The 15,819-nt window shown below is 44.3% G+C and overlaps 43 non-coding genes and 1 pseudogene across 43 annotated transcripts; all 44 read right to left on the reverse strand.

Moving 5' to 3' along the window:
- Positions 1-259: 259 nt before the first annotated feature.
- Positions 260-378, reverse strand: LOC139399258 (5S ribosomal RNA). The gene has a single exon (XR_011631951.1). It is a non-coding gene; the product is annotated as a 5S ribosomal RNA (ribosomal RNA).
- A 260-nt stretch (positions 379-638) lies between these two features.
- Positions 639-757, reverse strand: LOC139399346 (5S ribosomal RNA). The gene has a single exon (XR_011632032.1). It is a non-coding gene; the product is annotated as a 5S ribosomal RNA (ribosomal RNA).
- Positions 758-1,017: 260 nt separating this feature from the next.
- LOC139399357 (5S ribosomal RNA) lies at positions 1,018-1,136 on the reverse strand. The gene has a single exon (XR_011632043.1). It is a non-coding gene; the product is annotated as a 5S ribosomal RNA (ribosomal RNA).
- A 260-nt stretch (positions 1,137-1,396) lies between these two features.
- On the reverse strand, positions 1,397-1,515 carry LOC139399368 (5S ribosomal RNA). The gene has a single exon (XR_011632054.1). It is a non-coding gene; the product is annotated as a 5S ribosomal RNA (ribosomal RNA).
- Positions 1,516-1,703: 188 nt separating this feature from the next.
- LOC139399379 (5S ribosomal RNA) lies at positions 1,704-1,822 on the reverse strand. Its single transcript, XR_011632065.1, has one exon. It is a non-coding gene; the product is annotated as a 5S ribosomal RNA (ribosomal RNA).
- Positions 1,823-2,024: 202 nt separating this feature from the next.
- Positions 2,025-2,143, reverse strand: LOC139399264 (5S ribosomal RNA). Its single transcript, XR_011631957.1, has one exon. It is a non-coding gene; the product is annotated as a 5S ribosomal RNA (ribosomal RNA).
- Positions 2,144-2,403: 260 nt separating this feature from the next.
- Positions 2,404-2,522, reverse strand: LOC139399275 (5S ribosomal RNA). The gene has a single exon (XR_011631968.1). It is a non-coding gene; the product is annotated as a 5S ribosomal RNA (ribosomal RNA).
- A 175-nt stretch (positions 2,523-2,697) lies between these two features.
- Positions 2,698-2,816, reverse strand: LOC139399327 (5S ribosomal RNA). Its single transcript, XR_011632020.1, has one exon. It is a non-coding gene; the product is annotated as a 5S ribosomal RNA (ribosomal RNA).
- Positions 2,817-3,077: 261 nt separating this feature from the next.
- Positions 3,078-3,196, reverse strand: LOC139399286 (5S ribosomal RNA). Its single transcript, XR_011631979.1, has one exon. It is a non-coding gene; the product is annotated as a 5S ribosomal RNA (ribosomal RNA).
- A 260-nt stretch (positions 3,197-3,456) lies between these two features.
- LOC139399297 (5S ribosomal RNA) lies at positions 3,457-3,575 on the reverse strand. The gene has a single exon (XR_011631990.1). It is a non-coding gene; the product is annotated as a 5S ribosomal RNA (ribosomal RNA).
- A 260-nt stretch (positions 3,576-3,835) lies between these two features.
- LOC139399308 (5S ribosomal RNA) lies at positions 3,836-3,954 on the reverse strand. The gene has a single exon (XR_011632001.1). It is a non-coding gene; the product is annotated as a 5S ribosomal RNA (ribosomal RNA).
- A 260-nt stretch (positions 3,955-4,214) lies between these two features.
- Positions 4,215-4,333, reverse strand: LOC139399319 (5S ribosomal RNA). Its single transcript, XR_011632012.1, has one exon. It is a non-coding gene; the product is annotated as a 5S ribosomal RNA (ribosomal RNA).
- A 260-nt stretch (positions 4,334-4,593) lies between these two features.
- On the reverse strand, positions 4,594-4,712 carry LOC139399330 (5S ribosomal RNA). Its single transcript, XR_011632023.1, has one exon. It is a non-coding gene; the product is annotated as a 5S ribosomal RNA (ribosomal RNA).
- Positions 4,713-4,972: 260 nt separating this feature from the next.
- Positions 4,973-5,091, reverse strand: LOC139399341 (5S ribosomal RNA). Its single transcript, XR_011632029.1, has one exon. It is a non-coding gene; the product is annotated as a 5S ribosomal RNA (ribosomal RNA).
- Positions 5,092-5,351: 260 nt separating this feature from the next.
- LOC139399344 (5S ribosomal RNA) lies at positions 5,352-5,470 on the reverse strand. Its single transcript, XR_011632030.1, has one exon. It is a non-coding gene; the product is annotated as a 5S ribosomal RNA (ribosomal RNA).
- Positions 5,471-5,662: 192 nt separating this feature from the next.
- Positions 5,663-5,781, reverse strand: LOC139399345 (5S ribosomal RNA). The gene has a single exon (XR_011632031.1). It is a non-coding gene; the product is annotated as a 5S ribosomal RNA (ribosomal RNA).
- A 260-nt stretch (positions 5,782-6,041) lies between these two features.
- Positions 6,042-6,160, reverse strand: LOC139399347 (5S ribosomal RNA). The gene has a single exon (XR_011632033.1). It is a non-coding gene; the product is annotated as a 5S ribosomal RNA (ribosomal RNA).
- Positions 6,161-6,420: 260 nt separating this feature from the next.
- On the reverse strand, positions 6,421-6,539 carry LOC139399348 (5S ribosomal RNA). Its single transcript, XR_011632034.1, has one exon. It is a non-coding gene; the product is annotated as a 5S ribosomal RNA (ribosomal RNA).
- Positions 6,540-6,799: 260 nt separating this feature from the next.
- On the reverse strand, positions 6,800-6,918 carry LOC139399349 (5S ribosomal RNA). Its single transcript, XR_011632035.1, has one exon. It is a non-coding gene; the product is annotated as a 5S ribosomal RNA (ribosomal RNA).
- Positions 6,919-7,178: 260 nt separating this feature from the next.
- On the reverse strand, positions 7,179-7,297 carry LOC139399350 (5S ribosomal RNA). Its single transcript, XR_011632036.1, has one exon. It is a non-coding gene; the product is annotated as a 5S ribosomal RNA (ribosomal RNA).
- Positions 7,298-7,557: 260 nt separating this feature from the next.
- On the reverse strand, positions 7,558-7,676 carry LOC139399351 (5S ribosomal RNA). The gene has a single exon (XR_011632037.1). It is a non-coding gene; the product is annotated as a 5S ribosomal RNA (ribosomal RNA).
- A 260-nt stretch (positions 7,677-7,936) lies between these two features.
- On the reverse strand, positions 7,937-8,055 carry LOC139399352 (5S ribosomal RNA). The gene has a single exon (XR_011632038.1). It is a non-coding gene; the product is annotated as a 5S ribosomal RNA (ribosomal RNA).
- A 177-nt stretch (positions 8,056-8,232) lies between these two features.
- On the reverse strand, positions 8,233-8,351 carry LOC139399353 (5S ribosomal RNA). Its single transcript, XR_011632039.1, has one exon. It is a non-coding gene; the product is annotated as a 5S ribosomal RNA (ribosomal RNA).
- Positions 8,352-8,526: 175 nt separating this feature from the next.
- On the reverse strand, positions 8,527-8,645 carry LOC139399354 (5S ribosomal RNA). The gene has a single exon (XR_011632040.1). It is a non-coding gene; the product is annotated as a 5S ribosomal RNA (ribosomal RNA).
- Positions 8,646-8,905: 260 nt separating this feature from the next.
- On the reverse strand, positions 8,906-9,024 carry LOC139399355 (5S ribosomal RNA). The gene has a single exon (XR_011632041.1). It is a non-coding gene; the product is annotated as a 5S ribosomal RNA (ribosomal RNA).
- Positions 9,025-9,284: 260 nt separating this feature from the next.
- Positions 9,285-9,403, reverse strand: LOC139399356 (5S ribosomal RNA). The gene has a single exon (XR_011632042.1). It is a non-coding gene; the product is annotated as a 5S ribosomal RNA (ribosomal RNA).
- A 213-nt stretch (positions 9,404-9,616) lies between these two features.
- Positions 9,617-9,735, reverse strand: LOC139399358 (5S ribosomal RNA). The gene has a single exon (XR_011632044.1). It is a non-coding gene; the product is annotated as a 5S ribosomal RNA (ribosomal RNA).
- A 185-nt stretch (positions 9,736-9,920) lies between these two features.
- Positions 9,921-10,039, reverse strand: LOC139399359 (5S ribosomal RNA). Its single transcript, XR_011632045.1, has one exon. It is a non-coding gene; the product is annotated as a 5S ribosomal RNA (ribosomal RNA).
- Positions 10,040-10,299: 260 nt separating this feature from the next.
- Positions 10,300-10,418, reverse strand: LOC139399360 (5S ribosomal RNA). The gene has a single exon (XR_011632046.1). It is a non-coding gene; the product is annotated as a 5S ribosomal RNA (ribosomal RNA).
- Positions 10,419-10,678: 260 nt separating this feature from the next.
- On the reverse strand, positions 10,679-10,797 carry LOC139399361 (5S ribosomal RNA). The gene has a single exon (XR_011632047.1). It is a non-coding gene; the product is annotated as a 5S ribosomal RNA (ribosomal RNA).
- A 260-nt stretch (positions 10,798-11,057) lies between these two features.
- LOC139399342 (5S ribosomal RNA) lies at positions 11,058-11,175 on the reverse strand (annotated as a pseudogene).
- A 166-nt stretch (positions 11,176-11,341) lies between these two features.
- LOC139399362 (5S ribosomal RNA) lies at positions 11,342-11,460 on the reverse strand. The gene has a single exon (XR_011632048.1). It is a non-coding gene; the product is annotated as a 5S ribosomal RNA (ribosomal RNA).
- A 190-nt stretch (positions 11,461-11,650) lies between these two features.
- On the reverse strand, positions 11,651-11,769 carry LOC139399363 (5S ribosomal RNA). Its single transcript, XR_011632049.1, has one exon. It is a non-coding gene; the product is annotated as a 5S ribosomal RNA (ribosomal RNA).
- A 260-nt stretch (positions 11,770-12,029) lies between these two features.
- Positions 12,030-12,148, reverse strand: LOC139399364 (5S ribosomal RNA). Its single transcript, XR_011632050.1, has one exon. It is a non-coding gene; the product is annotated as a 5S ribosomal RNA (ribosomal RNA).
- A 171-nt stretch (positions 12,149-12,319) lies between these two features.
- LOC139399365 (5S ribosomal RNA) lies at positions 12,320-12,438 on the reverse strand. The gene has a single exon (XR_011632051.1). It is a non-coding gene; the product is annotated as a 5S ribosomal RNA (ribosomal RNA).
- A 194-nt stretch (positions 12,439-12,632) lies between these two features.
- Positions 12,633-12,751, reverse strand: LOC139399366 (5S ribosomal RNA). Its single transcript, XR_011632052.1, has one exon. It is a non-coding gene; the product is annotated as a 5S ribosomal RNA (ribosomal RNA).
- A 260-nt stretch (positions 12,752-13,011) lies between these two features.
- On the reverse strand, positions 13,012-13,130 carry LOC139399367 (5S ribosomal RNA). Its single transcript, XR_011632053.1, has one exon. It is a non-coding gene; the product is annotated as a 5S ribosomal RNA (ribosomal RNA).
- Positions 13,131-13,390: 260 nt separating this feature from the next.
- LOC139399369 (5S ribosomal RNA) lies at positions 13,391-13,509 on the reverse strand. The gene has a single exon (XR_011632055.1). It is a non-coding gene; the product is annotated as a 5S ribosomal RNA (ribosomal RNA).
- Positions 13,510-13,769: 260 nt separating this feature from the next.
- Positions 13,770-13,888, reverse strand: LOC139399370 (5S ribosomal RNA). Its single transcript, XR_011632056.1, has one exon. It is a non-coding gene; the product is annotated as a 5S ribosomal RNA (ribosomal RNA).
- Positions 13,889-14,147: 259 nt separating this feature from the next.
- LOC139399371 (5S ribosomal RNA) lies at positions 14,148-14,266 on the reverse strand. Its single transcript, XR_011632057.1, has one exon. It is a non-coding gene; the product is annotated as a 5S ribosomal RNA (ribosomal RNA).
- Positions 14,267-14,443: 177 nt separating this feature from the next.
- Positions 14,444-14,562, reverse strand: LOC139399372 (5S ribosomal RNA). The gene has a single exon (XR_011632058.1). It is a non-coding gene; the product is annotated as a 5S ribosomal RNA (ribosomal RNA).
- Positions 14,563-14,739: 177 nt separating this feature from the next.
- On the reverse strand, positions 14,740-14,858 carry LOC139399373 (5S ribosomal RNA). Its single transcript, XR_011632059.1, has one exon. It is a non-coding gene; the product is annotated as a 5S ribosomal RNA (ribosomal RNA).
- A 260-nt stretch (positions 14,859-15,118) lies between these two features.
- Positions 15,119-15,237, reverse strand: LOC139399374 (5S ribosomal RNA). The gene has a single exon (XR_011632060.1). It is a non-coding gene; the product is annotated as a 5S ribosomal RNA (ribosomal RNA).
- Positions 15,238-15,497: 260 nt separating this feature from the next.
- LOC139399375 (5S ribosomal RNA) lies at positions 15,498-15,616 on the reverse strand. Its single transcript, XR_011632061.1, has one exon. It is a non-coding gene; the product is annotated as a 5S ribosomal RNA (ribosomal RNA).
- Between the last annotated feature and the right edge of the window lie 203 nt (positions 15,617-15,819).

Here is a 15,819-nt window from a genome sequence, read left to right on the forward strand (position 1 = left end):
AGAAACTATCTCTTGGTGCACTATGTAAAGTCAAAGTGAGCCTGATTAACAGCTGTTGCATTTTCACCATTTAGATAAGCATCTTTGTGTCACTCAAAAAGTGGAAGAAATTGCATATACTGTAGCCATAATTTGTAGCACAAATTGTTGGATGAAATACAAACTAACCTTGCTTACTTATTTCAAAGCGAGGGCACATATTTCAGCCTTGTGGGAAAAAACGGACAAAGAGTTGAAATTCCACAAGGCAGTGACAAAAAGCTTACAGCACCTGGTATTCCCAGGCGGTCTCCCATCCAAGTACTAACCAAGCCCGACCCTGCTTAGCTTCCGAGATCGGACGAGATCAGGCGTACTCAGGCCGGTGTGGCCGTAAGCGAGAAACTATCTCTTGGTGCACTATGTAAAGTCAAAGTGAGCCTGATTAACAGCTGTTGCATTTTCACCATTTAGATAAGCATCTTTGTGTCACTCAAAAAGTGGAAGAAATTGCATATACTGTAGCCATAATTTGTAGCACAGATTGTTGGATGAAATACAAACTAACCTTGCTTACTTATTTCAAAGCGAGGGCACATATTTCAGCCTTGTGGGAAAAAACGGACAAAGAGTTGAAATTCCACAAGGCAGTGACAAAAAGCTTACAGCACCTGGTATTCCCAGGCGGTCTCCCATCCAAGTACTAACCAAGCCCGACCCTGCTTAGCTTCCGAGATCGGACGAGATCAGGCGTACTCAGGCCGGTGTGGCCGTAAGCGAGAAACTATCTCTTGGTGCACTATGTAAAGTCAAAGTGAGCCTGATTAACAGCTGTTGCATTTTCACCATTTAGATAAGCATCTTTGTGTCACTCAAAAAGTGGAAGAAATTGCATATACTGTAGCCATAATTTGTAGCACAGATTGTTGGATGAAATACAAACTAACCTTGCTTACTTATTTCAAAGCGAGGGCACATATTTCAGCCTTGTGGGAAAAAACGGACAAAGAGTTGAAATTCCACAAGGCAGTGACAAAAAGCTTACAGCACCTGGTATTCCCAGGCGGTCTCCCATCCAAGTACTAACCAAGCCCGACCCTGCTTAGCTTCCGAGATCGGACGAGATCAGGCGTACTCAGGCCGGTGTGGCCGTAAGCGAGAAACTATCTCTTGGTGCACTATGTAAAGTCAAAGTGAGCCTGATTAACAGCTGTTGCATTTTCACCATTTAGATAAGCATCTTTGTGTCACTCAAAAAGTGGAAGAAATTGCATATACTGTAGCCATAATTTGTAGCACAGATTGTTGGATGAAATACAAACTAACCTTGCTTACTTATTTCAAAGCGAGGGCACATATTTCAGCCTTGTGGGAAAAAACGGACAAAGAGTTGAAATTCCACAAGGCAGTGACAAAAAGCTTACAGCACCTGGTATTCCCAGGCGGTCTCCCATCCAAGTACTAACCAAGCCCGACCCTGCTTAGCTTCCGAGATCGGACGAGATCAGGCGTACTCAGGCCGGTGTGGCCGTAAGCTATGTAAAGTCAAAAGCCAATCTCAAAAAGTGGATGAAATTGCATATACTGTAGCCATAATTTGTAGCACAGATTGTTGGATGAAATACAAACTAACCTTGCTTACTTATTTCAAAGCGAGGGCACATATTTCAGCCTTGTGGGAAAAAACGGACAAAGAGTTGAAATTCCACAAGGCAGTGACAAAAAGCTTACAGCACCTGGTATTCCCAGGCGGTCTCCCATCCAAGTACTAACCAAGCCCGACCCTGCTTAGCTTCCGAGATCGGACGAGATCAGGCGTACTCAGGCCGGTGTGGCCGTAAGCTATGTAAAGTCAAAGTGAGCCTGATTAAATCTCAAAAAGTGGAGTGGAAGAAATTGCATATACTGTAGCCATAATTTGTAGCACAGATTGTTGGATGAAATACAAACTAACCTTGCTTACTTATTTCAAAGCGAGGGCACATATTTCAGCCTTGTGGGAAAAAACGGACAAAGAGTTGAAATTCCACAAGGCAGTGACAAAAAGCTTACAGCACCTGGTATTCCCAGGCGGTCTCCCATCCAAGTACTAACCAAGCCCGACCCTGCTTAGCTTCCGAGATCGGACGAGATCAGGCGTACTCAGGCCGGTGTGGCCGTAAGCGAGAAACTATCTCTTGGTGCACTATGTAAAGTCAAAGTGAGCCTGATTAACAGCTGTTGCATTTTCACCATTTAGATAAGCATCTTTGTGTCACTCAAAAAGTGGAAGAAATTGCATATACTGTAGCCATAATTTGTAGCACAGATTGTTGGATGAAATACAAACTAACCTTGCTTACTTATTTCAAAGCGAGGGCACATATTTCAGCCTTGTGGGAAAAAACGGACAAAGAGTTGAAATTCCACAAGGCAGTGACAAAAAGCTTACAGCACCTGGTATTCCCAGGCGGTCTCCCATCCAAGTACTAACCAAGCCCGACCCTGCTTAGCTTCCGAGATCGGACGAGATCAGGCGTACTCAGGCCGGTGTGGCCGTAAGCGAAAATCTCTCAAAAAGTGGATGAAATTGCATATACTGTAGCCATAATTTGTAGCACAGATTGTTGGATGAAATACAAACTAACCTTGCTTACTTATTTCAAAGCGAGGGCACATATTTCAGCCTTGTGGGAAAAAACGGACAAAGAGTTGAAATTCCACAAGGCAGTGACAAAAAGCTTACAGCACCTGGTATTCCCAGGCGGTCTCCCATCCAAGTACTAACCAAGCCCGACCCTGCTTAGCTTCCGAGATCGGACGAGATCAGGCGTACTCAGGCCGGTGTGGCCGTAAGAAAAGAAACTATCTCTTGGTGCACTATGTAAAGTCAAAGTGAGCCTGATTAACAGCTGTTGCATTTTCACCATTTAGATAAGCATCTTTGTGTCACTCAAAAAGTGGAAGAAATTGCATATACTGTAGCCATAATTTGTAGCACAGATTGTTGGATGAAATACAAACTAACCTTGCTTACTTATTTCAAAGCGAGGGCACATATTTCAGCCTTGTGGGAAAAAACGGACAAAGAGTTGAAATTCCACAAGGCAGTGACAAAAAGCTTACAGCACCTGGTATTCCCAGGCGGTCTCCCATCCAAGTACTAACCAAGCCCGACCCTGCTTAGCTTCCGAGATCGGACGAGATCAGGCGTACTCAGGCCGGTGTGGCCGTAAGCGAGAAACTATCTCTTGGTGCACTATGTAAAGTCAAAGTGAGCCTGATTAACAGCTGTTGCATTTTCACCATTTAGATAAGCATCTTTGTGTCACTCAAAAAGTGGAAGAAATTGCATATACTGTAGCCATAATTTGTAGCACAGATTGTTGGATGAAATACAAACTAACCTTGCTTACTTATTTCAAAGCGAGGGCACATATTTCAGCCTTGTGGGAAAAAACGGACAAAGAGTTGAAATTCCACAAGGCAGTGACAAAAAGCTTACAGCACCTGGTATTCCCAGGCGGTCTCCCATCCAAGTACTAACCAAGCCCGACCCTGCTTAGCTTCCGAGATCGGACGAGATCAGGCGTACTCAGGCCGGTGTGGCCGTAAGCGAGAAACTATCTCTTGGTGCACTATGTAAAGTCAAAGTGAGCCTGATTAACAGCTGTTGCATTTTCACCATTTAGATAAGCATCTTTGTGTCACTCAAAAAGTGGAAGAAATTGCATATACTGTAGCCATAATTTGTAGCACAGATTGTTGGATGAAATACAAACTAACCTTGCTTACTTATTTCAAAGCGAGGGCACATATTTCAGCCTTGTGGGAAAAAACGGACAAAGAGTTGAAATTCCACAAGGCAGTGACAAAAAGCTTACAGCACCTGGTATTCCCAGGCGGTCTCCCATCCAAGTACTAACCAAGCCCGACCCTGCTTAGCTTCCGAGATCGGACGAGATCAGGCGTACTCAGGCCGGTGTGGCCGTAAGCGAGAAACTATCTCTTGGTGCACTATGTAAAGTCAAAGTGAGCCTGATTAACAGCTGTTGCATTTTCACCATTTAGATAAGCATCTTTGTGTCACTCAAAAAGTGGAAGAAATTGCATATACTGTAGCCATAATTTGTAGCACAGATTGTTGGATGAAATACAAACTAACCTTGCTTACTTATTTCAAAGCGAGGGCACATATTTCAGCCTTGTGGGAAAAAACGGACAAAGAGTTGAAATTCCACAAGGCAGTGACAAAAAGCTTACAGCACCTGGTATTCCCAGGCGGTCTCCCATCCAAGTACTAACCAAGCCCGACCCTGCTTAGCTTCCGAGATCGGACGAGATCAGGCGTACTCAGGCCGGTGTGGCCGTAAGCGAGAAACTATCTCTTGGTGCACTATGTAAAGTCAAAGTGAGCCTGATTAACAGCTGTTGCATTTTCACCATTTAGATAAGCATCTTTGTGTCACTCAAAAAGTGGAAGAAATTGCATATACTGTAGCCATAATTTGTAGCACAGATTGTTGGATGAAATACAAACTAACCTTGCTTACTTATTTCAAAGCGAGGGCACATATTTCAGCCTTGTGGGAAAAAACGGACAAAGAGTTGAAATTCCACAAGGCAGTGACAAAAAGCTTACAGCACCTGGTATTCCCAGGCGGTCTCCCATCCAAGTACTAACCAAGCCCGACCCTGCTTAGCTTCCGAGATCGGACGAGATCAGGCGTACTCAGGCCGGTGTGGCCGTAAGCGAGAAACTATCTCTTGGTGCACTATGTAAAGTCAAAGTGAGCCTGATTAACAGCTGTTGCATTTTCACCATTTAGATAAGCATCTTTGTGTCACTCAAAAAGTGGAAGAAATTGCATATACTGTAGCCATAATTTGTAGCACAGATTGTTGGATGAAATACAAACTAACCTTGCTTACTTATTTCAAAGCGAGGGCACATATTTCAGCCTTGTGGGAAAAAACGGACAAAGAGTTGAAATTCCACAAGGCAGTGACAAAAAGCTTACAGCACCTGGTATTCCCAGGCGGTCTCCCATCCAAGTACTAACCAAGCCCGACCCTGCTTAGCTTCCGAGATCGGACGAGATCAGGCGTACTCAGGCCGGTGTGGCCGTAAGCGAGAAACTATCTCTTGGTGCACTATGTAAAGTCAAAGTGAGCCTGATTAACAGCTGTTGCATTTTCACCATTTAGATAAGCATCTTTGTGTCACTCAAAAAGTGGAAGAAATTGCATATACTGTAGCCATAATTTGTAGCACAGATTGTTGGATGAAATACAAACTAACCTTGCTTACTTATTTCAAAGCGAGGGCACATATTTCAGCCTTGTGGGAAAAAACGGACAAAGAGTTGAAATTCCACAAGGCAGTGACAAAAAGCTTACAGCACCTGGTATTCCCAGGCGGTCTCCCATCCAAGTACTAACCAAGCCCGACCCTGCTTAGCTTCCGAGATCGGACGAGATCAGGCGTACTCAGGCCGGTGTGGCCGTAAGCTATGTAAAGAAAAGCCTGATTAAATCTCAAAAAGTGGATGAAATTGCATATACTGTAGCCATAATTTGTAGCACAGATTGTTGGATGAAATACAAACTAACCTTGCTTACTTATTTCAAAGCGAGGGCACATATTTCAGCCTTGTGGGAAAAAACGGACAAAGAGTTGAAATTCCACAAGGCAGTGACAAAAAGCTTACAGCACCTGGTATTCCCAGGCGGTCTCCCATCCAAGTACTAACCAAGCCCGACCCTGCTTAGCTTCCGAGATCGGACGAGATCAGGCGTACTCAGGCCGGTGTGGCCGTAAGCGAGAAACTATCTCTTGGTGCACTATGTAAAGTCAAAGTGAGCCTGATTAACAGCTGTTGCATTTTCACCATTTAGATAAGCATCTTTGTGTCACTCAAAAAGTGGAAGAAATTGCATATACTGTAGCCATAATTTGTAGCACAGATTGTTGGATGAAATACAAACTAACCTTGCTTACTTATTTCAAAGCGAGGGCACATATTTCAGCCTTGTGGGAAAAAACGGACAAAGAGTTGAAATTCCACAAGGCAGTGACAAAAAGCTTACAGCACCTGGTATTCCCAGGCGGTCTCCCATCCAAGTACTAACCAAGCCCGACCCTGCTTAGCTTCCGAGATCGGACGAGATCAGGCGTACTCAGGCCGGTGTGGCCGTAAGCGAGAAACTATCTCTTGGTGCACTATGTAAAGTCAAAGTGAGCCTGATTAACAGCTGTTGCATTTTCACCATTTAGATAAGCATCTTTGTGTCACTCAAAAAGTGGAAGAAATTGCATATACTGTAGCCATAATTTGTAGCACAGATTGTTGGATGAAATACAAACTAACCTTGCTTACTTATTTCAAAGCGAGGGCACATATTTCAGCCTTGTGGGAAAAAACGGACAAAGAGTTGAAATTCCACAAGGCAGTGACAAAAAGCTTACAGCACCTGGTATTCCCAGGCGGTCTCCCATCCAAGTACTAACCAAGCCCGACCCTGCTTAGCTTCCGAGATCGGACGAGATCAGGCGTACTCAGGCCGGTGTGGCCGTAAGCGAGAAACTATCTCTTGGTGCACTATGTAAAGTCAAAGTGAGCCTGATTAACAGCTGTTGCATTTTCACCATTTAGATAAGCATCTTTGTGTCACTCAAAAAGTGGAAGAAATTGCATATACTGTAGCCATAATTTGTAGCACAGATTGTTGGATGAAATACAAACTAACCTTGCTTACTTATTTCAAAGCGAGGGCACATATTTCAGCCTTGTGGGAAAAAACGGACAAAGAGTTGAAATTCCACAAGGCAGTGACAAAAAGCTTACAGCACCTGGTATTCCCAGGCGGTCTCCCATCCAAGTACTAACCAAGCCCGACCCTGCTTAGCTTCCGAGATCGGACGAGATCAGGCGTACTCAGGCCGGTGTGGCCGTAAGCGAGAAACTATCTCTTGGTGCACTATGTAAAGTCAAAGTGAGCCTGATTAACAGCTGTTGCATTTTCACCATTTAGATAAGCATCTTTGTGTCACTCAAAAAGTGGAAGAAATTGCATATACTGTAGCCATAATTTGTAGCACAGATTGTTGGATGAAATACAAACTAACCTTGCTTACTTATTTCAAAGCGAGGGCACATATTTCAGCCTTGTGGGAAAAAACGGACAAAGAGTTGAAATTCCACAAGGCAGTGACAAAAAGCTTACAGCACCTGGTATTCCCAGGCGGTCTCCCATCCAAGTACTAACCAAGCCCGACCCTGCTTAGCTTCCGAGATCGGACGAGATCAGGCGTACTCAGGCCGGTGTGGCCGTAAGCGAGAAACTATCTCTTGGTGCACTATGTAAAGTCAAAGTGAGCCTGATTAACAGCTGTTGCATTTTCACCATTTAGATAAGCATCTTTGTGTCACTCAAAAAGTGGAAGAAATTGCATATACTGTAGCCATAATTTGTAGCACAGATTGTTGGATGAAATACAAACTAACCTTGCTTACTTATTTCAAAGCGAGGGCACATATTTCAGCCTTGTGGGAAAAAACGGACAAAGAGTTGAAATTCCACAAGGCAGTGACAAAAAGCTTACAGCACCTGGTATTCCCAGGCGGTCTCCCATCCAAGTACTAACCAAGCCCGACCCTGCTTAGCTTCCGAGATCGGACGAGATCAGGCGTACTCAGGCCGGTGTGGCCGTAAGCGAGAAACTATCTCTTGGTGCACTATGTAAAGTCAAAGTGAGCCTGATTAACAGCTGTTGCATTTTCACCATTTAGATAAGCATCTTTGTGTCACTCAAAAAGTGGAAGAAATTGCATATACTGTAGCCATAATTTGTAGCACAGATTGTTGGATGAAATACAAACTAACCTTGCTTACTTATTTCAAAGCGAGGGCACATATTTCAGCCTTGTGGGAAAAAACGGACAAAGAGTTGAAATTCCACAAGGCAGTGACAAAAAGCTTACAGCACCTGGTATTCCCAGGCGGTCTCCCATCCAAGTACTAACCAAGCCCGACCCTGCTTAGCTTCCGAGATCGGACGAGATCAGGCGTACTCAGGCCGGTGTGGCCGTAAGCGAGAAAGCTACTCAAAAAGTGGATGAAATTGCATATACTGTAGCCATAATTTGTAGCACAGATTGTTGGATGAAATACAAACTAACCTTGCTTACTTATTTCAAAGCGAGGGCACATATTTCAGCCTTGTGGGAAAAAACGGACAAAGAGTTGAAATTCCACAAGGCAGTGACAAAAAGCTTACAGCACCTGGTATTCCCAGGCGGTCTCCCATCCAAGTACTAACCAAGCCCGACCCTGCTTAGCTTCCGAGATCGGACGAGATCAGGCGTACTCAGGCCGGTGTGGCCGTAAGCGAAAGCATCTCAAAAAGTGGAAGAAATTGCATATACTGTAGCCATAATTTGTAGCACAGATTGTTGGATGAAATACAAACTAACCTTGCTTACTTATTTCAAAGCGAGGGCACATATTTCAGCCTTGTGGGAAAAAACGGACAAAGAGTTGAAATTCCACAAGGCAGTGACAAAAAGCTTACAGCACCTGGTATTCCCAGGCGGTCTCCCATCCAAGTACTAACCAAGCCCGACCCTGCTTAGCTTCCGAGATCGGACGAGATCAGGCGTACTCAGGCCGGTGTGGCCGTAAGCGAGAAACTATCTCTTGGTGCACTATGTAAAGTCAAAGTGAGCCTGATTAACAGCTGTTGCATTTTCACCATTTAGATAAGCATCTTTGTGTCACTCAAAAAGTGGAAGAAATTGCATATACTGTAGCCATAATTTGTAGCACAGATTGTTGGATGAAATACAAACTAACCTTGCTTACTTATTTCAAAGCGAGGGCACATATTTCAGCCTTGTGGGAAAAAACGGACAAAGAGTTGAAATTCCACAAGGCAGTGACAAAAAGCTTACAGCACCTGGTATTCCCAGGCGGTCTCCCATCCAAGTACTAACCAAGCCCGACCCTGCTTAGCTTCCGAGATCGGACGAGATCAGGCGTACTCAGGCCGGTGTGGCCGTAAGCGAGAAACTATCTCTTGGTGCACTATGTAAAGTCAAAGTGAGCCTGATTAACAGCTGTTGCATTTTCACCATTTAGATAAGCATCTTTGTGTCACTCAAAAAGTGGAAGAAATTGCATATACTGTAGCCATAATTTGTAGCACAGATTGTTGGATGAAATACAAACTAACCTTGCTTACTTATTTCAAAGCGAGGGCACATATTTCAGCCTTGTGGGAAAAAACGGACAAAGAGTTGAAATTCCACAAGGCAGTGACAAAAAGCTTACAGCACCTGGTATTCCCAGGCGGTCTCCCATCCAAGTACTAACCAAGCCCGACCCTGCTTAGCTTCCGAGATCGGACGAGATCAGGCGTACTCAGGCCGGTGTGGCCGTAAGCGAGAAACTATCTCTTGGTGCACTATGTAAAGTCAAAGTGAGCTAATCTCAAAAAGTGGATGAAATTGCATATACTGTAGCCATAATTTGTAGCACAGATTGTTGGATGAAATACAAACTAACCTTGCTTACTTATGTCAAAGCGAGGGCACATATTTCAGCCTTGTGGGAAAAAACGGACAAAGAGTTGAAATTCCACAAGGCAGTGACAAAAAGCTTACAGCACCTGGTATTCCCAGGCGGTCTCCCATCCAAGTACTAACCAAGCCCGACCCTGCTTAGCTTCCGAGATCGGACGAGATCAGGCGTACTCAGGCCGGTGTGGCCGTAAGCGTAAAAAAGCTAATCTCAAAAAGTGGATGGAAGAAATTGCATATACTGTAGCCATAATTTGTAGCACAGATTGTTGGATGAAATACAAACTAACCTTGCTTACTTATTTCAAAGCGAGGGCACATATTTCAGCCTTGTGGGAAAAAACGGACAAAGAGTTGAAATTCCACAAGGCAGTGACAAAAAGCTTACAGCACCTGGTATTCCCAGGCGGTCTCCCATCCAAGTACTAACCAAGCCCGACCCTGCTTAGCTTCCGAGATCGGACGAGATCAGGCGTACTCAGGCCGGTGTGGCCGTAAGCGAGAAACTATCTCTTGGTGCACTATGTAAAGTCAAAGTGAGCCTGATTAACAGCTGTTGCATTTTCACCATTTAGATAAGCATCTTTGTGTCACTCAAAAAGTGGAAGAAATTGCATATACTGTAGCCATAATTTGTAGCACAGATTGTTGGATGAAATACAAACTAACCTTGCTTACTTATTTCAAAGCGAGGGCACATATTTCAGCCTTGTGGGAAAAAACGGACAAAGAGTTGAAATTCCACAAGGCAGTGACAAAAAGCTTACAGCACCTGGTATTCCCAGGCGGTCTCCCATCCAAGTACTAACCAAGCCCGACCCTGCTTAGCTTCCGAGATCGGACGAGATCAGGCGTACTCAGGCCGGTGTGGCCGTAAGCGAGAAACTATCTCTTGGTGCACTATGTAAAGTCAAAGTGAGCCTGATTAACAGCTGTTGCATTTTCACCATTTAGATAAGCATCTTTGTGTCACTCAAAAAGTGGAAGAAATTGCATATACTGTAGCCATAATTTGTAGCACAGATTGTTGGATGAAATACAAACTAACCTTGCTTACTTATTTCAAAGCGAGGGCACATATTTCAGCCTTGTGGGAAAAAACGGACAAAGAGTTGAAATTCCACAAGGCAGTGACAAAAAGCTTACAGCACCTGGTATTCCCAGGCGGTCTCCCATCCAAGTACTAACCAAGCCCGACCCTGCTTAGCTTCCGAGATCGGACGAGATCAGGCGTACTCAGGCCGGTGTGGCCGTAAGCGAGAAACTATCTCTTGGTGCACTATGTAAAGTCAAAGTGAGCCTGATTAACAGCTGTTGCATTTTCACCATTTAGATAAGCATCTTTGTGTCACTCAAAAAGTGGAAGAAATTGCATATACTGTAGCCATAATTTGTAGCACAGATTGTTGGATGAAATACAAACTAACCTTGCTTACTTATTTCAAAGCGAGGGCACATATTTCAGCCTTGTGGGAAAAAACGGACAAAGAGTTGAAATTCCACAAGGCAGTGACAAAAAGCTTACAGCACCTGGTATTCCCAGGCGGTCTCCCATCCAAGTCTAACCAAGCCCGACCCTGCTTAGCTTCCGAGATCGGACGAGATCAGGCGTACTCAGGCCGGTGTGGCCGTAAGCGAAAGAAATCTCAAAAAGTGGATGAAATTGCATATACTGTAGCCATAATTTGTAGCACAGATTGTTGGATGAAATACAAACTAACCTTGTCAAAGCGAGGGCACATATTTCAGCCTTGTGGGAAAAAACGGACAAAGAGTTGAAATTCCACAAGGCAGTGACAAAAAGCTTACAGCACCTGGTATTCCCAGGCGGTCTCCCATCCAAGTACTAACCAAGCCCGACCCTGCTTAGCTTCCGAGATCGGACGAGATCAGGCGTACTCAGGCCGGTGTGGCCGTAAGCGTAAAGTCAAAGTGAGCCTAAATCTCAAAAAGTGGATGAAATTGCATATACTGTAGCCATAATTTGTAGCACAGATTGTTGGATGAAATACAAACTAACCTTGCTTACTTATTTCAAAGCGAGGGCACATATTTCAGCCTTGTGGGAAAAAACGGACAAAGAGTTGAAATTCCACAAGGCAGTGACAAAAAGCTTACAGCACCTGGTATTCCCAGGCGGTCTCCCATCCAAGTACTAACCAAGCCCGACCCTGCTTAGCTTCCGAGATCGGACGAGATCAGGCGTACTCAGGCCGGTGTGGCCGTAAGCGAGAAACTATCTCTTGGTGCACTATGTAAAGTCAAAGTGAGCCTGATTAACAGCTGTTGCATTTTCACCATTTAGATAAGCATCTTTGTGTCACTCAAAAAGTGGAAGAAATTGCATATACTGTAGCCATAATTTGTAGCACAGATTGTTGGATGAAATACAAACTAACCTTGCTTACTTATTTCAAAGCGAGGGCACATATTTCAGCCTTGTGGGAAAAAACGGACAAAGAGTTGAAATTCCACAAGGCAGTGACAAAAAGCTTACAGCACCTGGTATTCCCAGGCGGTCTCCCATCCAAGTACTAACCAAGCCCGACCCTGCTTAGCTTCCGAGATCGGACGAGATCAGGCGTACTCAGGCCGGTGTGGCCGTAAGCTAATCTCAAAAAGTGGATGAAATTGCATATACTGTAGCCATAATTTGTAGCACAGATTGTTGGATGAAATACAAACTAACCTTGCTTACTTATGTCAAAGCGAGGGCACATATTTCAGCCTTGTGGGAAAAAACGGACAAAGAGTTGAAATTCCACAAGGCAGTGACAAAAAGCTTACAGCACCTGGTATTCCCAGGCGGTCTCCCATCCAAGTACTAACCAAGCCCGACCCTGCTTAGCTTCCGAGATCGGACGAGATCAGGCGTACTCAGGCCGGTGTGGCCGTAAGCTATGTAAAGTCAAAAGCCTGATTAAATCTCAAAAAGTGGATGAAATTGCATATACTGTAGCCATAATTTGTAGCACAGATTGTTGGATGAAATACAAACTAACCTTGCTTACTTATTTCAAAGCGAGGGCACATATTTCAGCCTTGTGGGAAAAAACGGACAAAGAGTTGAAATTCCACAAGGCAGTGACAAAAAGCTTACAGCACCTGGTATTCCCAGGCGGTCTCCCATCCAAGTACTAACCAAGCCCGACCCTGCTTAGCTTCCGAGATCGGACGAGATCAGGCGTACTCAGGCCGGTGTGGCCGTAAGCGAGAAACTATCTCTTGGTGCACTATGTAAAGTCAAAGTGAGCCTGATTAACAGCTGTTGCATTTTCACCATTTAGATAAGCATCTTTGTGTCACTCAAAAAGTGGAAGAAATTGCATATACTGTAGCCATAATTTGTAGCACAGATTGTTGGATGAAATACAAACTAACCTTGCTTACTTATTTCAAAGCGAGGGCACATATTTCAGCCTTGTGGGAAAAAACGGACAAAGAGTTGAAATTCCACAAGGCAGTGACAAAAAGCTTACAGCACCTGGTATTCCCAGGCGGTCTCCCATCCAAGTACTAACCAAGCCCGACCCTGCTTAGCTTCCGAGATCGGACGAGATCAGGCGTACTCAGGCCGGTGTGGCCGTAAGCGAGAAACTATCTCTTGGTGCACTATGTAAAGTCAAAGTGAGCCTGATTAACAGCTGTTGCATTTTCACCATTTAGATAAGCATCTTTGTGTCACTCAAAAAGTGGAAGAAATTGCATATACTGTAGCCATAATTTGTAGCACAGATTGTTGGATGAAATACAAACTAACCTTGCTTACTTATTTCAAAGCGAGGGCACATATTTCAGCCTTGTGGGAAAAAACGGACAAAGAGTTGAAATTCCACAAGGCAGTGACAAAAAGCTTACAGCACCTGGTATTCCCAGGCGGTCTCCCATCCAAGTACTAACCAAGCCCGACCCTGCTTAGCTTCCGAGATCGGACGAGATCAGGCGTACTCAGGCCGGTGTGGCCGTAAGCAAGAAACTATCTCTTGGTGCACTATGTAAAGTCAAAGTGAGCCTGATTAACAGCTGTTGCATTTTCACCATTTAGATAAGCATCTTTGTGTCACTCAAAAAGTGGAAGAAATTGCATATACTGTAGCCATAATTTGTAGCACAGATTGTTGGATGAAATACAAACTAACCTTGCTTACTTATTTCAAAGCGAGGGCACATATTTCAGCCTTGTGGGAAAAAACGGACAAAGAGTTGAAATTCCACAAGGCAGTGACAAAAAGCTTACAGCACCTGGTATTCCCAGGCGGTCTCCCATCCAAGTACTAACCAAGCCCGACCCTGCTTAGCTTCCGAGATCGGACGAGATCAGGCGTACTCAGGCCGGTGTGGCCGTAAGCGAGAAACTATCTCTTGGTGCACTATGTAAAGTCAAAGTGAGCCTGATTAACAGCTGTTGCATTTTCACCATTTAGATAAGCATCTTTGTGTCACTCAAAAAGTGGAAGAAATTGCATATACTGTAGCCATAATTTGTAGCACAGATTGTTGGATGAAATACAAACTAACCTTGCTTACTTATTTCAAAGCGAGGGCACATATTTCAGCCTTGTGGGAAAAACGGACAAAGAGTTGAAATTCCACAAGGCAGTGACAAAAAGCTTACAGCACCTGGTATTCCCAGGCGGTCTCCCATCCAAGTACTAACCAAGCCCGACCCTGCTTAGCTTCCGAGATCGGACGAGATCAGGCGTACTCAGGCCGGTGTGGCCGTAAGCGAAAGCTAATCTCAAAAAGTGGATGAAATTGCATATACTGTAGCCATAATTTGTAGCACAGATTGTTGGATGAAATACAAACTAACCTTGCTTACTTATGTCAAAGCGAGGGCACATATTTCAGCCTTGTGGGAAAAAACGGACAAAGAGTTGAAATTCCACAAGGCAGTGACAAAAAGCTTACAGCACCTGGTATTCCCAGGCGGTCTCCCATCCAAGTACTAACCAAGCCCGACCCTGCTTAGCTTCCGAGATCGGACGAGATCAGGCGTACTCAGGCCGGTGTGGCCGTAAGCGAAAGCTAATCTCAAAAAGTGGATGAAATTGCATATACTGTAGCCATAATTTGTAGCACAGATTGTTGGATGAAATACAAACTAACCTTGCTTACTTATTTCAAAGCGAGGGCACATATTTCAGCCTTGTGGGAAAAAACGGACAAAGAGTTGAAATTCCACAAGGCAGTGACAAAAAGCTTACAGCACCTGGTATTCCCAGGCGGTCTCCCATCCAAGTACTAACCAAGCCCGACCCTGCTTAGCTTCCGAGATCGGACGAGATCAGGCGTACTCAGGCCGGTGTGGCCGTAAGCGAGAAACTATCTCTTGGTGCACTATGTAAAGTCAAAGTGAGCCTGATTAACAGCTGTTGCATTTTCACCATTTAGATAAGCATCTTTGTGTCACTCAAAAAGTGGAAGAAATTGCATATACTGTAGCCATAATTTGTAGCACAGATTGTTGGATGAAATACAAACTAACCTTGCTTACTTATTTCAAAGCGAGGGCACATATTTCAGCCTTGTGGGAAAAAACGGACAAAGAGTTGAAATTCCACAAGGCAGTGACAAAAAGCTTACAGCACCTGGTATTCCCAGGCGGTCTCCCATCCAAGTACTAACCAAGCCCGACCCTGCTTAGCTTCCGAGATCGGACGAGATCAGGCGTACTCAGGCCGGTGTGGCCGTAAGCGAGAAACTATCTCTTGGTGCACTATGTAAAGTCAAAGTGAGCCTGATTAACAGCTGTTGCATTTTCACCATTTAGATAAGCATCTTTGTGTCACTCAAAAAGTGGAAGAAATTGCATATACTGTAGCCATAATTTGTAGCACAGATTGTTGGATGAAATACAAACTAACCTTGCTTACTTATTTCAAAGCGAGGGCACATATTTCAGCCTTGTGGGAAAAAACGGACAAAGAGTTGAAATTCCACAAGGCAGTGACAAAAAGCTTACAGCACCTGGTATTCCCAGGCGGTCTCCCATCCAAGTACTAACCAAGCCCGACCCTGCTTAGCTTCCGAGATCGGACGAGATCAGGCGTACTCAGGCCGGTGTGGCCGTAAGCGAGAAACTATCTCTTGGTGCACTATGTAAAGTCAAAGTGAGCCTGATTAACAGCTGTTGCATTTTCACCATTTAGATAAGCATCTTTGTGTCACTCAAAAAGTGGAAGAAATTGCATATACTGTAGCCATAATTTGTAGCACAGATTGTTGGATGAAATACAAACTAACCTTGCTTACTTATTTCAAAGCGAGGGCACATATT

The sequence above is a fragment of the Oncorhynchus clarkii genome, unplaced genomic scaffold (genome assembly GCF_045791955.1).
Source record: "Oncorhynchus clarkii lewisi isolate Uvic-CL-2024 unplaced genomic scaffold, UVic_Ocla_1.0 unplaced_contig_1119_pilon_pilon, whole genome shotgun sequence".
Taxonomy (NCBI): Eukaryota; Metazoa; Chordata; class Actinopteri; order Salmoniformes; family Salmonidae; genus Oncorhynchus; species Oncorhynchus clarkii.